This window comes from Prionailurus bengalensis, chromosome B2 (genome assembly GCF_016509475.1).
Source record: "Prionailurus bengalensis isolate Pbe53 chromosome B2, Fcat_Pben_1.1_paternal_pri, whole genome shotgun sequence".
Lineage (NCBI taxonomy): Eukaryota > Metazoa > Chordata > Mammalia > Carnivora > Felidae > Prionailurus > Prionailurus bengalensis.
In genome coordinates, this window is record NC_057349.1 from 81,111,729 (window position 1) to 81,122,181 (window position 10,453).

At 36.2% G+C, this 10,453-nt stretch overlaps 1 pseudogene; it reads right to left on the bottom strand.

Annotated features, from left to right (window-relative positions):
• Nucleotides 1-7,473: 7,473 nt before the first annotated feature.
• LOC122488982 lies at nucleotides 7,474-7,932 on the bottom strand (annotated as a pseudogene).
• Between the last annotated feature and the right edge of the window lie 2,521 nt (nucleotides 7,933-10,453).

A 10,453-nucleotide genomic window follows, 5' to 3' on the forward strand; every position in this document is an offset into this window, starting at 1 on the left:
TGTGTCTACACAGATTTCCAGAGATACATACAAGGTGGTCTCCTTGAAGTCCCTCCAGTCTGAGCACTCTCCCCCAAGCACCCTCGTGTAAATGTCCTAATAGCTATTCTTTAACCTTCACCCCTGTCTTCAATTTTGTCTTCTGCACTATCCATGGATGAGGACCAAGAGTTTTGAAATCCATTTCCCACTATCTCTTTGCATGTTTTTTTTTTCTTTTTTTAATGTGTGTTTATTTTGAGAGAGAGAGAGAGCAAGGGCTGGGGAGGGGCAGAGAGAGGAGAGAATCCCAAACAGGCTCCATATTCAGCACAGAGCCCGATGTGGAGCTCAGTCTCACAACTGTGAGATCATGACCTGAGCCAAAATCAAGAGTCAGATGCTCAACCAACTGAGCCACCCAGGCACCTCTTTTTGCATGGGGTTCTCATCTTACTTGGCTCCCTTTAGTTATGAGGATATCTGGCACCTATATTCATGAAGCCTTAACAGAGACAGACTAAAATAGTTCCACTTTAATGTTCTGTTGCATTGGCCATGTAATTAGATAAAGAGTTCCATATTTTGTCAGTTAATATGACATTTGTTATGACTTACAGGAAACAATGCAAAATAGCTTCAACAGTAAAGGGAATATATTTGCTTAGTTAAATGGAAAGTCAAGAGCTAGAACAGGTTTTAGGTGTCATAAACTTTGACTCAAAAACTTAATGATAGCATCAATAATTTAGTTTCCGTTATTGTCTTCTGCCTTTGGTGGTATCTGCCATTGCTCTAGAACAGTGTTTCTCAACCTTTCGTTATATTGCTCCCTTAAGGAGCCTTTTAAGATTTTTTTCTCAATGCCCCCCCCCCCAAGTCTTAATACCACAGGTATTGTGCATATCTGTTTATATACTGTATGTCTATTTTATGCTTTATACATAGAAAGTATGATTTTTTTTCCTCTCCCCAATTTTCATCCCCTCAGAGGAGATATCACCCACATTGAGAATATAGGCTCTAGCAGTTTCATTTTTCATATGACATACATACTCCAGTACAATGGCAGAGAGTGTCTCTTTTGGGAGCTATTTCAGATGAGCAGGGAACTTTCTTTTACTAAAAGCCCTTGGCAGCTGTACCCTTGAATGAGCAATAGGGCATAGGAAGTTTGAGGTTGCAAATATCTTGTATAACTTATATTGAAGACTCGTGGGATCATAGGCTTTGAGAAGTAGGAGCTCCCAGGCAGAAGAAAAATCTGGACTCCCACGAGGAGCAAAGCAGGGAATGGTTGTTTGCTTTGCAACCAACAATTGTTCATTATTCATCTGTCTATTCAGGTTGAGCTGTATACCTAGAAAGTGCTATATTTACTGCCTATCCTAGAACCAAACTAGCCCAGCCTGATCAAACGTTATTCTTTCCAGGAAGTTCAGAAATAGTTTTCTGGTGTACTGTATTCAAAACTGCAGTACACAGAGGATAGCCAACTCCTTAGCAGTTCAGTGACACTGCTGGAGAGCAGCTCCCCAAATTCATGCATTTCTCAAATATCTGAGTTTATTCCATATTTTCCGCTCCCCACATCTTCATCCAAAGTCTTTTGCAGGCAATGGAGCTGCTGTTCTAGGCGTTCACAATGTGGATGGTGAAGATAGGCCTTTGAGAGGGGAGTAGAGGCAGGCGCAGCTCCAGAGCATTCTCTGACATTACATATAACTGACATTTCTGTTTGCAGATAACTCATGTTTTATTTTTTACTCCCTCAGCTGAGCTAGCTGCAAGGCAGCTGCTTTGATGGTGCCTGTGTGTCCTGCAGATAAAATCTCCATTGTTTTTGAAATATTTGATGTGAAAACGTTCAACTGGTTTCAAAATTCATTCATATTATCACGAGAAATTTGAACATCACATTTGCATTTAAAAGGGAAGAGCTGTTAGAGTCTTAAATATTTCAACTGTTGCAAATTTTAAAATGGTTCTGAAAGTATTTAAACACTTTTTTCATTTCTTTTTGTGAGCAAAGTTTCTCTTTGATCATGACTATCAAGAGTTTAAAGAGAACATCCTTAAAGGCCTTGATCAGGAAGTGATAGTAGGCATTTTAAGCAGAAAATCTTATATTAAAAAAATTATGTTTATGAAGGAAAGCTTACTGAAAATTCCTATTAAACTTTTGAAAAATATACTTGATATTTATTTTTATTATTATTTTTTGTTTATTTATTTTTGAGAGAGACAGAGACAGGATGTGAGTGAGTTAGGGGCAGAGAGAGAGGGAGACACAGAATCTGAAGCAGGCTCCAGGCTCTGAGCTGTCAGCACAGAGCCGAACACGGGGCTTGAACTCATGAGCTGTGAGATCATGACCTGAGCAGAAGTCGGACACTTCACTGACTGAGCCACCCAGGCGCCCCTATACTTGATATTTATATAAGTTCAGTGTTTAACATGGTCTCTATTTTGTGTTTATTTTTCAAAATTACATACTATGAGAAAAGCAATTGTGTATTTTTTATTAAGGCCCAAATAGATACCTCCAGATCCTTGACAGTTCATTTCAGAGTATCTTACCATGTTATTCTCTCCCTGTCCCATGACATGAAAAAGTTTAAGAAGCATAAGGTTAGGGGCTGTTGCAGTAGTCAAGGAAAGAATTAATAGTGGTTTGAACAATATAGATAGTGGCCTTAGGGGTCATAGATAAATGGATAGATTTGAGAGATACTGGGGAAATGGAACTGGTAGAATTAGTGATTGGATGTGGAGAAAGGATGTAAAGAAAAGGGCAATGTGAAGAATTCCCAAATTTCTCACTTGTGCAACTTGGATAGGAAGGGTGCTATTTACAGAAGCAGAGAAAGATTGGAACAAGGTTGGGGGAGAAAAAAATAAAGAAATCAGTTTAGACATGTTGAGTAGAGGGACTTGAGAGACTTCCAGGTGTAATTATCAAACAGTCTTAGGGAAAAACACGGCATTAGGGAAATAGATACAGGCCTGCTGACAATAAGTCCTGGAAATGAATTAGGTCACGTAGGGAAGATGTGCAAAGTAATAAAGGATAGGACTTAAAACAGAGCCTTAAGAAATAAAATATTTAAAGCATGAGTGGAGGCAGAAGAATTGTTAAAGAAATTTGTGGAAAACTAAAAATGTTGATGTGGAAACCAAGGTAAAAGGCTGTTTCAGTGTTGAATACTTCCAAGAAGTTAAACATAAGGTATACACATGTGGGTGGGTAAGGTTCCTTACAGTATAGACTTGAGCCCGAGGAGAGGAGGAGGCTAGGTCAGGAGCTGAAGGCAGACTGCTCACTCATATCACTACATTCTGGTGAAGGTAATATTGTCAAAGGAAGAGGTTGGAATATATTTCCTTTACCAGCTTGTTATCTCGAGTTAGAACTTATAAATATAAGGCCTGTCGTATGTGAGCCTTCATTTGTATTCTTGCCCTGGACTCCATAAATGGTAGGGGAAGGTCTGTTTTTTTATGTTAGATTTCTATTCCTATATACTAGTGGTCTACAGGTAAGCTGTTCTCAACTTGGATTTGCATTTCCCCATTTTCCCACGGATGTGTCAGCTCAGTCACCACCCTAGAAGTAACGATGTTAGTCTTCCTTCAGCAACTTTCCCCTTCACTTTCTATCCATTACTCAATTTTATTTTTTTTCTAACCCTTTACCTATCTGACATTATTTTATTTAATTATTTGCTGTCTTGTTTATTTTCTGTCCTCCCACCCCTCCCCACTCCTGCCTTTGGTTGTTAGTTCCACTGGGACAGGGATTATAAGTGATTGTGCTCAGCAGTTTGTCGGGATTTACAACAGTACCTGAGCTGTACCAGGCACTTAGTAATTTTCTAAAATGTAAATGAGTATCTTTATCACTAAGTAAATACTGTTTAATTTATTTCAGGTATAAGGAATGGGTTAACCAAGTATTTTTTATAATCATTGAGATAAGATTTAATAAATTGCATATCAAGTGTTTATCATACAGATTTCTTAAGTATTTGAGAGTTTTGAAATGCTTTGTTCTCCTGGTCAATTTAAATCTTTCTCTAACCTTAAAATTACTGATTTTTAACATATTTCTCTTTCTAGAATTTGCAAGGATAAACTTTAGTTCCTCTTTCCAAACACACATTATTATTTAATGCACTTAAATTGCTTATTGAAATTTATTAATAAGGTGTTATTGTGGTGCTAATAATTGCTTTCAGAAATAATTGGTATTTTAACTAAAATAGATGTAAAATTAGGGATGCCTGGCTGGCTCAGTCAGTAGAGCATGTGACTCTTGATCTCAGGGTCCTGAGTTCAAGCCCATGTTGGGCCCTAAGTAGGGCTTACTTTAAAAAAATAAAATAAAAGAGATGTAAAATCAGACAGAATAGGCGGATTTTTATTTTCTAAGCTTCTGAGGCAAGCTTAAAACTCATGATATACTTCATCCATTTTTAAAAGCAAAAACTTAATCAGATAAGAACATACTTCAGAAATAAAAATAATCTTCATAGAAATAATGTTGTTCACTACAAAAGTGCATTCATTAAATGTTTTATTTCACAGACTAATATGTCAAATCAGTGTTCTTAGATGGTCTTTCTCAGAAGAAATTCCAGAAGCAATTTGGCTTCATTTACGGGAATAAATAAGAGTGTTTTATTTCACACAGCCTCAGGGAATCACAAATTAAAACTTTCCACTAAAATGGATGCCATCTACTATTCATTATTTTAACAAACAAACCACTCCACTCTGCTGAAGTTGCAATCAGGGTAAGGGACACATAGTGCTGGAAACCTGCAAGGCTGAGAGGGCCTACTTTGCATTCTTATTCGCAAGCAGCCCATTTCACGTCTTTCTCTGAGTTCCCCAGCACCCAACAGAGCTACTCTCAGTGGTGCAAAGCTCCATTAAGTAAATAGAGGCTCTGTATTTAGAAGCCATCTCTGGGAGTTCAAAGTGTTGAGAGGGAAATTGGTACTATCAAGATTAAGGTATTAATGAAAAGTTCTGTTAAATTTCTGTTGGGATGCTAATTAATCTTCTAAAAATTGTCAATCAATTCAATTGTGTAATGCACTTAAACTTTAACACATGGTACAGGAAAAAAACAAACAAACAAAAAAACAGGATTTTTCAGTTATGCCCAGAGGCTTTCTGAAAGTTAAGGGAAATAGTCTAAACAAAAATCACCTCCAAATGGGGTTTTAGTTTGATCTTCAATATTCACTTGTTTTATCACATTTGATAAGTTTGGGAAATCAATATTTAAAGCTCAGATATTTGAAGAAATATTGGAAGTATTAGAAGAATTCAGGAAATGGAATTATGGCAATTATTCTTTAAATGGAATCTCCTACTTGTAGTGCAGAAGACAATTTTAGCCTGGATTATTAAACTCATGCTGATAGCTTTAGCTTGAAATGTTAAACAGTAGCATAATTGTTTAATATTTGAAGCCTGCCTACCTACACTGTCAGTATTGAACTAAATAAGTAACACTGTAAGTTATAGTATATTCCTATTAATATTAAAACATTTTGTTTGTGTCTTATGAATCATATCAAAGTTGTTAAATATTAAAATGTCAATCTAGATCTTAATGTATATGAAACTGTATGTAAAAGTGTATATAGCACAGTGCTTAGAGAATATGTGGTGTTCAGAAATGTTAATGTGAATGTAATACTAGATAGAGGAACAGAAGTAGATGACATGATGTGACAACAAAAGTTAGCCACAGCCTAAAGATCTGTCAGTGAGTGTCACTCCCGGAGAATCTGATTGGGTAGGTCTAAAATGTGGCTGAGGCAGCCTTAGTTTCTATTTCACAGACTTGTCAGAGTGAGAACTGTTAAGGTCACACGTAAGACAGCAGCATGCATTTTAACAAATAATTTTCATAATTCATTTTGAAGAACTAAAAATTGTAACATTTTAATCTTGGGCCTATTTTTCTATTTAAGAGAAGAAAGTTGATGTTAGTGATTCTGTTCTGATTTGTAATACATTTGGTTTGGACACAGTTGAAGACTGTTTCTAGTAGCGTCTATGGAACAATTCACCTTGATTACAGCACATTGATCTTTGCTGTAATCTTTGGTTTTATACATTCAGTAACTCATTTTTATTGGTTCACTCAAAGGATGATTATGCTTTAGATTCCTGCTTGTCAAAACCATTAGTGACCATATGAATTAAAAAGCCAATACTATATACTAGTTCTTTGCAGTGAAGGGCTGGAGAAAGGGAGCCTAGTTAAAGCAGGAGACCATTATACTAGAGTAGATTAACAAAAGGAGGCTTTAAAGGGGTGGCGTATCAATGCAGGTTTGATGAACTCACTTTTGTCCTATAAAATCATTTTATCAACATTCTCTGAACACTTTTGAAAGGACAATAACTAGCTTTGTAACCATAGGAAGACATCTTATTGTAGTGGACCAGTTGAGGTTCTTTGTAAAATCACCAAAATCTATTTACCTGAAAGCTTAGAGCCAGATTAGTAGTCCTATCTTCTGTTGAGCTATTGAATTAGATTCCACTACTAGTTCTAGCTGCTAGACAATCAGGTTCTGGGCTTTTGCCTATTAAGCTATCAGATGATCAAATTGCTTCTGGGTATATTGGAGTCCCTTAAGAAAAATGATTAATTATAGCCTTATTTGTTTGCAGGATGTTTTTTGAATAGGGCCTTCTCCAGAAAAGTATGGAACCTTTTCTATTTATTTATTTGATGAGATAATTATACATTAGGATCGTATCATCATGATTTTCCTAATAGTACTTTCTTTCTTATCATTTACTATGAATTTAGGGCCAATTATGCTTAAAACTTGGGGATGGATGGTGTGGTAAGATTCTTTGGTTTCAGGGAGAAGAAATTAAAGTTGGAATTTAGGCAGAGTAAAATATTTTAAGGAGCACAAGGTCAGTCATTAAGAATGAATCTTCAAGGATGTTTAGGAATGTAAATGTTTATGTTTAGGAATGTCGTACTGTAACGAGTGCATCAAATGTAATATTGTTATACTGATGGCGATTAGGTAGAAGTTGGTAATTTGGGGAGGATGAAGAATATTATCATTCAGTTTATGTTAGGGTTTTAAATCTGTAAATTTTTTAACTTTCCTGGTAAATAGGAAATGGCAATGTCCTTGAAAAATAGCAATGTCTTAAGGTGAGTATGTCATTATTCTCATCCAAACTGGATTCACAGCCTAAAGGGAAATTTCATTCTGATATCAAAAGAAGCAATTCTTGATCAATCTAAACGAGAGTAAGTTTTACACCTCCCCATATCCAGACAATTCAAAAGTTTATAAATATAAGGTATCTTCCTTAAAAGAAAAACAGTAGCATATATGAATTGACATATGGTGTTTATTAAACTTATAAAAATGGAGTTGTCTTTGGTTTCAATTTCATATAATATTGCTTACCTTAACTTTCTTGCCCAGAATTGATTTCTACTTTTTCTTTTTTTTTTTTCAGTCTTGCATACAATTTTATTTTCTCCCTTCAACCATAATAATATGATATCCAAATTTTGTCTTAACCGGAGGGTCTGTAAACACAGGCTTATCCAGCCCACTTATGGGCATGGCAAATGCTGCTTCCTGAAATGGTCCCACCATGGTAGCTCTGGTCATCCAACCCAAGTCACCCCCTTGCCTGGCTTTATCTTCACTATACTGTATGGCCACTTCATTGAATCTCATTCCAGACTTCAACTTTTCCATGGCTTCCATGATTTTCCCATGTTTTTCACATGCCTGACCTTTACTGCATTGCCACTACCTTTGGGATCCTGAGCCTTCTTGTCAGAACTGTCACTCCCAAAGGCTGCTCTCCCTTTCCCCCCTTTCCCGGAATGGCTTTTTCCCTTGGGCGGCATCTTCGAATCTTGGGGCTGTACTCGATTTCTGCTTTTTCTAAAGGACTCATTATCAACTTTAATAAACCTCAGATTGATCCCCTTTGGAAAACAAAGAATACCTTACTTCCTGTGTCTCTAGCTTAATTTACAAAAAACAAAACAAAACAAAAAACCAAACATATCAGAATTGATAATTCACCTCTAATTGAAGAATATTGAACTGACATATACAATATTTCTGGGGGCGCCTGGGTGCCTCAGTCCGTTAAGTGTCCCACTCTTGGTTTTGGCTCAGGTCATGATCTCAGGTTTAGGAATTCGAGCCCCAAATTGTGCTTGGTGCTGATGGCGTGGAGCCTGCTTGGGATTTTCTGTCTCCCTCTCTCTCTGCCTCTCTCTCTTATTCTCAAAAATAAATAAGTAAACTTAAAAAGTTTTTTGGAAGCAAAATTTAGCTGTAGGACTGTATGTAATAAGATGTGAAATCTGGGTTAAAAATTTAGTCTTGAAATGCCATTAGATTTTGAGAAAGAATGTGGGAGATTTAGGATATGCAGAGAATAAGAAGTTAAATGACTGCACTTCTTTCGAGATGCTTTTTTATTTTAGATTTTTAGTTGACTTTATAATTGTGTTTATATTAGGAGAAATTGTTAGTGTTTAATCTATCATCTTTATTTTTGGCATTCTATGGCTAAATGGAGTATATAACTATTTGTTAGAAAAAAAAAAAGTCCTATGTGAGAACCATCCCCTCATAGCTAGGTTGTCAAGAGTGAACTTTCAAAAATAAAATACAGAGCTCAGTGCAAGTGGGCTGCTTTGGCTATGTGTGCTGTTCTGGTGTATCTGTTCCTGGATAGCTCGGTCTTAAATTCATTTATCCACTCTTCCATCAAGCAGCAGTGATTTACTGAGTGTGGACAGTAGTAGGCTGTTTAGCATGGTGCTATGAAGTTACAGTTTTATTTTATTATCGTCTCTTTTTACTCTAGAGGCTTTTCCGTTCACATACCAATTGCCATTTCTTGCCTTTTGTAGCAGACACTATGAGTGCCACACTCATATCCTTTCAGATTCTCTTAGTATTTCCAGGCATGCCCGCTTGATTTTTAAGGGCCAGCAAATACATCTTTGTTGGGGGCTAACTTTGGGCTACCAAAACTCAGTTTGTCTACATGTCTGTGCAGGCTGAAAGTATGTGAGAAGTAGTATTCCTTAGGCGATGGCCCTTAACCCAGTGACTTATGGTTATAGAGGTATAAATACCAGGCTCCTCACCCCTTTACTGGAATAATTACAGAGCTTCCCTGTGGTGTCCATTGTGGTAGTTGGCTTAAATAATGCACCCTGTAATAGTTGCCTTTACTTCTCTGTATTTTCATTTCCCTGTCAAGGTCACTATTTCAAGTAAACAATGTGTATTCAGTCCTTGTCTCAGAATATGCCTTTAGGGGAAACCTAACATAGAACTTGGTATTCTGTAAACAATACATATAGAATCTTGGTTGTAGCCATAAAAGTCTATGAAATACAAATAGTAGGTATGATTTTTGTTACTTTCTCAGACCTGAAAACTTATATACCCCAACATATGACTGGCAGAATCTTACTGGGTATAGTTAATTGTAATTTCACATTCACGTAAATTCTGTATTGGGTTCACCAAATGAGGGGTGTCTGGGTGGCTCAGTTGATTAAGCATCAAACTCTTGATCTCAGCTCAGGTCTTGATCTCAGGGTGGTGAGTTTAAGCTCCATGTTGGGATTCTACACTGGGCGTGAAGCCTATTTAAAAAAAAAGACAAAGAGTGAATGGATTCACCAAATGATATGCCAAATTGTTCTCTTTTAATTAATGAAAGTAACTGGGCAGAGTGGTTACATATTCTGTTTTTTAATTGAACAAAACACATTGAATGTCCACTGTATGCCAGGTACTATTCTAGGCTTTGGTGATATAGCAATTAATAAGACTATTGATTACTTAGTCTTCACTCTTTCTTAGTCACCCTTTTATGGAAGCTTAAAGTTGAGCTTATTTTGTTGTTTTCAGCTATATTGACATACTATTCTTGCAAATCTTAATAGTCGTTAATAGTATATTATTGGTTTTACTCAATGTGTTTAATACTTTTCCCTGTTACTAGCATTGCAAGACTCAAAAGTTGTATTATATTTCCTCTGTTGTGCTTTTCCATCTTGATTGCAGCTTACTGATTTTGCATATCTGGTAGTTGTAGTTCTCCTTAATCAGTTCTTTTTTTTTTTTTTTTTCCTCTTCAGTTTCAGTCATTCTCTTTAAAGAATGACTTCATTATTGTAGAATTTGTTTCAAGGTCTACTTTATTATTCCAATAATGTTTCACAGCAATTAGCATTTTTCAGTGTTCTCATATTTGGTTCAGCCAGATTTACTCTTAAGATTTTTGAAGCTTTTGATTAAGTATAAAGATTCTCAAAACTGAGTACATTTTTGATTAAGTAAATAAGTGGTCCAAAACACAAGTAATTCTTAATACTATGCAGATAGCATATAGCAGTTTGAGATAAGTGCCACATTTAGCTTTT